Here is a 6038-nt window from a genome sequence, read left to right as displayed (position 1 = left end):
AGGTTCGGCCTCTCCGGAACACCCTATCAAGAAGTGAAACGGTGTGAGAGGTTCGTCGTCTTCAGTTTCGAGGGGGATGTGAGTAAGAGGTCTATTATTGAGAATAAATTCGATCTCGATAAAGGCCGATCTTAATACTTCTTCTGGCATATTATCATTATTTGGCAGCAAGCTCTTGACCTCTCGGACCATTCTCTCCCATACACCTCCAAAGTGAGGCGCGGCCGGGGGATTGAAGTGCCATTTGATACCGTTGGTTGCACATCTTTCGATGAGTTCCGTTATTTGCCTGTTTGCCCCAACGAAGTTTGTACCATTGTCACTGTATATGTGACAAATCTTTCCACGCCTATGCTGCACATTTTTAGGCACATTATGAAGGAATTTGTACTTAAGTCTTTAGCGATTTCTAAATGTATAGCGCGCGTTGTCATACACGTGAATATCGCTCCCCATCTTTTTTCTACCCTTCTTCCGATTGACACTGTCATGGGTCCAAAGTAATCTACACCTGTATGGGTGAAGAGTTTTTTGAACACAGCGGCTCGGCTTTCTGGAAGGGGGGCCATCATCGGGGCAATGGGACGTGCGCGTTCATTTTTGCAACGCTGGCATTTGCTGATCACGCTTCTTACCACGGCCCTAAGGTCGATTACCCAAAACCTTTGCCGGATTGCCGCATTAACTGCTTCCATCTTTTTATGCATGTAGCGTTCATGATAATGCTGTATGATCAATTCTGTCACGTGATGCCTCTTGGGTAATATTATGGGTTGTTTCACGTCATCGGAGAGGTAGCATATATTTGCTAATCGTCCCCTTGCTCGTTGCCCTTGTGCCTTTTGTAATAGGAGTTTTTCTGCTTTATCCAGGTTTTCCTTTTCTACTATCGGGGAAAATGCTAATCGCTTGACCTTGCTTTTCAAAAATTCTATATATTTTAAATTGATTGCCAGTGATCTCTTCAGTCTTAGCCAATTTGAACACCATTCGGTTTTTATAAAGTTGAATGTTCTCTTCTCTATGTTTTTAATCATAAGATTTGGACGGATTTCTTCATGAGTAATGATTAGCTTGGGGTCCCTATATTCAATTTCCCTTTGTTTAAGAAATACTGGGCCATTCAGCCATATAGATTTTCTTGTAACTACCTTGGTTGCTTCGTCTGCAGGATTACTTTCGGAGGAGACCCACTTCCATTGACTAGCATTGGTAGTATCTAAAATCTCTCCAATTCTTACCGCCACAAATTGTTTGTACTTTTGTGGATCGGCATTGATCCATCCTAGGACGGTTTTGGAATCTGACCAATAATAGTCCCTATCAGTGGTAATTCTTAATTCCTCCTTAACAGTCTCGGCGAGTCTGACTCCGAGTACTGCTGCTTGAAGTTCCAGCTTAGGAATTGAGAGTGGTTTTATTGGTGCCACTCTCGTTTTTGCCGCCACTATGTTTACGTCAATCCCCTTTTCTGTTAATGTTCTTAAGTACACTACTGCTGCGAACGCTTTCTCCGAAGCGTCAACGAAAGTGTGTAACTCAGTTACTTCGATATTGCTAGCCACCGAGTAGCATCTAGGTATTTGTATGCGTTCTAGTTCCTTTATTCTTTCCTTCCATCTTTGCCATTGTTCCATTATGCGTTCTGGTACTGGGCTATCCCAATCCAGTTCTGTTTTCCAAAATTCTTGGATGATGACCTTCGCTTGCGTAGTATAGTTTGCCGCTAGCCCCAATGGATCATATATTTTCATCAAGTAGGCTAGCATTTCTCTTTTGAAATTATGGAACACGGGGTATGCTTAAGCTTATACCTTAACACATCGTTTGTTTTGTCCCAGTATTGCCCCAAAATTTTCTCAAAATTCATATCTTTATTAGAGATGTGCAGCAGCTCTTGTTGTGAGGATCTATCATCTGGGATGCTTCTTATTACCTCCTGACAGTTAGAAACGAAATTTCTCATAAAGAAATGCGCTCTATCATGTATGAGGCAAACCTCGTTAATAGTCTTGATTGCATCATTGATAGTCCGAAAACTATCAAGATAATCATCAACATAGTGGTTTTTACTATTGCTTCCACTGCAGTGGGGTATTTGTCTTTATATTTTAAGGCGTTTTCATTTTTAACGAACTGGGCACAAGCAGGAGAGCATGTGGCACCGAAGGTCATGACGTTCATAACGTATACTTGGGGTTCGTTGCGTGGATTATCCCTGAATAAAAATCGTTGAGCCACATGATCTTCTTTGCGGATCCGTATCTGATGGAACATCTCCTTGATGTCCCCTGAACAGGCGATAGGGTATTCGCGAAAGCGGATTAATACTCCAAAAATTGACGTAGTGGCGTCTGGTCCGGACAAGAGAGTAGAGTTAAGTGAAATCCCTTCGTTCTTTGCAGCTGCATCGAAAACCAGTCTTGGTTTTGGAGTTGGCTTATTTGGATTGATGACCACCCTACTAGCAATGAGAATGTAAAAGTGTGCGTCTTTCAGGCGAGGGGCATGTAGAAGCAGGGGGAGACGGCTGGAAATACGCGGAATTACGCGGCGGCGAGAGCGTGTTTTGCTTTCTACACAGTTTTTGCACTCACACAATCACACATGTGTGAATGTGTGCGTTCACTTTCAGCCAGCGCGCTCAGTTTGGTTTTCTCGCAGTGGCTTGCTGGTGTCGGTGTCTCGCTCGCACTAGTGTAGCGAGTGTTCCTCGTGCGTTCCCTTTCTTGCTACCACACAAAATCGTCAGTACAGTTCAAGCCTTCGCAGTGTGAGGCCGCGCGCGTTTTAGCCTAAGTCCCGGGCGCTCGATGTAATTTGAAGTGAAGTGTTGAAGTGTTATTTATTTCAATTCACATTATTACGGCCTCGGTCGTATTTTCAAGTGTTGAAGTGTTGTGCGCATTGAAATAAAGCAGCGATAATCTTTCATAATTCAACATGAATATGTAAATTATGCTGCTTTATTTCAATGCTTTTTTTTACAGTATTCAACATAAACAACATACAGGCAGTAAGGCGGGTGCTTGAAGTGACGATTTTTTTTTATTATTTATAATAAAAAATGTGTGGCTTTGTGGCAAGATTGTGGTAAGCGATGTGTGGAACTGTGCCTTAAGTTTCAATAAAGTGTAAAAATATCAAACGAGTTTGATGTGTTTAAGTTTTATTTCGATGCATGCGATTTTATTACGCTGCAAATCAAAGTGAACGAAAGCGCACAGCGCACAACGCGCAACGAAAGAAACGAGGGGGAGGGGGTGTCCAGCGCTACGCGCAAAGTGCGGCAACAGCGCAGCGCAAACCGAAAAGAACGCACGGGAGGGGGTGTTCAGCGCAGCGCGCAAGTGCGGCAACAGCGCAGCGCAAACCGAAAGAAACGCGAGAGAGCAACAACAGCTGATCCGCGCATCCAGCGCAGCGCGAGAGGAAAAAACGGGAGGGAGGGGTATCAGCTGATCAGCTATTTTGTATCGCGAGAGCGCCCCGTGTAATTTGAAGGCATGCGAGAGAGCGCTGCGCGCGCTCACTCTCAATTCAGAAAAAAATCACTGCGGCTCGACTATGGCGGCCAATACAAAATCGACCGAGCCCCTTCCGCCTGTTTCTACATGCCCCTCGCCTGTAAATTTCGCTCTCTTTGTCTGTAGGGCATAAAATGGGGAATGTAATTGATCTTTGGATCTCTATTCAGCAATTCAAATGGTGTTAGTTTACGAGCGTAACCTTTCTGAACATAATCAGTAATTTGATTTTTATACCAGGTTTTCATCTCGTCATTACCTTTCATTTTCCGTTCTTGACTTTCGAGCCTTCTTAGCGCCTGTGCGTAGCTGCTTGGTAAGGATACATTGGGATCTTTCCAAAGTAGGCCAATCTCATACTGATTATTTGTATATTTCAGTGTATCATTCATTACACTTAGGGCTCTTTCATGGTCCTTTGATTTTGGGGTGAATTTGGTTTCCCTTACGCCAAATTCTTCTGTTGAAAAAAACCTTTTCATCAGGTCTCTCATTGACTTTTCTTCCATTGTGTGCCACTGGTTCATTGGGCGCTCCTGATTTGGACTCCACAGCTTGCGTGTAATAAGCATGTGGAAGTCCTAACAGAATGGTGGGTTTAGCATTTTTGTAGCTTGAAATATTTACCGTCTTTAAGTGGGAAATTTTCTCTTCAACACGTTTGCTACGAGTGGGTAGGTCCAGTTCATTTACTGTCCTAATGTCCTTGACATAAAGCAGCCTGCCGTTTGGACCTCTGAGTTTCAGAGGTACCGACGTGCTTGTATCCTCTACCTGGTTGCATCCATTTGTCCACGAAAGTGTTAACGGCTTCCTTGGGCCATGCTGATTTAGTTTCTGTCTTAGGCTTTCTGTCATGAGGCTCGTTGAGGATCCTGGGTCTATCAATGCAAATGTTTCGATGGAGTTGTTTTCGTTATAGACAGTTATTGGCAGAACTTGAAATAGGTATTGTTCCGAGTTTTGATGAAAATTTAAATGTGCTTTTGACGCCGCGCCCATTGAGTTGAATTTTTCTTCATGCAATATGGTGTTGTGTCGTTGTCCACAACCATCCACTGTACACTGCGGCCTTGAGCGACAGTTAATGGCCGCATGGTTAGAGAATTTGCAGCAGTTAGTGCAAACGTTTTTCTCCTTCAGCATTTTCCATATTTCGTTTACTGAGGCATTCTTTAGCTTGTAACAAGATATGGTTTCATGAGGACGGCTGCAAATTAGACAGCTTTTATTTGAAATTTGATGGCTGGCTGAATAGTGAGTATTCAGCCTCGCCGGTCTGTCTCTTTGACCACCTTCCATAGCAAGAAGTGTGATCGCCACGTCTTCTGTTGGTTTCAACCATTTGCTGAAATCTTTCAAGGTTTTGATTTTGTCACCTTCCTCGTTAAGTGAATTCCCGAGCCACCTGGTTTTAAGGTCCGGAGAGAGTTTTGCGACCAGATCTGTAAGGAGCCTTTGGTCCATCAAGTACTCCGTTTGGTTCAACATGGTCATATTTTCCACCATGTTATTCAGTGCGTTACAGAACTCAATAATCGAAGATGGATTTTCCAAAGATGCCCGTTTAACCACCATAAGGTCTTTTAGTAAGGCGTTAAAAATGCTAACTGGGTTGCCATATAGCCTCCCCAATCTTTCCAAGATTGCATCCACGTTACTTGGGTTAAACATCAACCCGCTAACGGATCGCAATGCATCTCCCTTAAGGTGAATTTGGAGCCGTGTAAGGTTTTCCAAATTCGTAAATTTTTCTGTTCGAGTGGTTTCTTCGAACAGTAGTTTAAAACGAGGCCATGTTCTATAATTGCCATAGAAATCCGGAAGTTTTAAAACTGTCTTCTTGCGTGGAGCAAAACCCAAGTTTGCCATTTTATTTACGTTTGTTGTAAGTGTTTGTAGGTCGTCTTGTAGGTGAGTTGTGTCGGATTGGTTATGTATTTCTTCATTTCTTAATATGTCTTCTAGACTTTCGATTTCCTTCTCACACCATTCGTTTTCTTCTCTAGTTCTTTTTTTCCGCTTCAGTTTTTTCTTTTAGTAGCCTCTCTGTTTGCATTAAGGCCTCCCTATTTCCCTTGCGTTCCTCAGCTATTGTGTAGCATTTTGGACACACATATTTTTTAACGGGACCTTCTAGCTTCAGACATTTGAGATGTAACCATCTGTCACACTCGATACAATTAACTTGTGTGTCCCACTCATCGGGGTTCTTGCATAGCTTGCAATTGCCTTTCGGGTTGCTTTTAAATATGATATCCATACTACTCACTTTGCGTAACCGGTGGATAAAGTAACTGGGCTGTCGCTGCCGATCTGGATGGGTGTCGTCGTGTCGTTGCTGCTCTTACAACGCCCCTGCTTGTCCTGCCCGAGGTCGTCTTCAGGTGATCCCCCGCGGTGTCGTCAGTACCCCTGTCTTCTGGTCGCCTTCAGATCCGCTGCTTGGGTAGTATTGCCACCACGCTTTTTCGTTGGATAATCGGGTCTTCCGGGGCGATGACCATTGGC

The 6038-nt window shown here is 43.6% G+C and overlaps 1 long non-coding RNA gene across 1 annotated transcript; it reads left to right on the top strand.

The window, feature by feature from the left end:
* The first annotated feature begins 2653 nt into the window (after positions 1–2653).
* Positions 2654–3152, top strand: LOC120896825. Its single transcript, XR_005738465.1, has 2 exons — positions 2654–2815; positions 2991–3152. It is a non-coding gene; the product is annotated as an uncharacterized LOC120896825 (long non-coding RNA).
* The last annotated feature ends 2886 nt before the right edge of the window (positions 3153–6038 follow it).

Source organism: Anopheles arabiensis, chromosome 2, assembly GCF_016920715.1.
Source record: "Anopheles arabiensis isolate DONGOLA chromosome 2, AaraD3, whole genome shotgun sequence".
Taxonomy (NCBI): domain Eukaryota; kingdom Metazoa; phylum Arthropoda; class Insecta; order Diptera; family Culicidae; genus Anopheles; species Anopheles arabiensis.
This window is presented reverse-complemented; position numbering and strand designations above follow the sequence as displayed.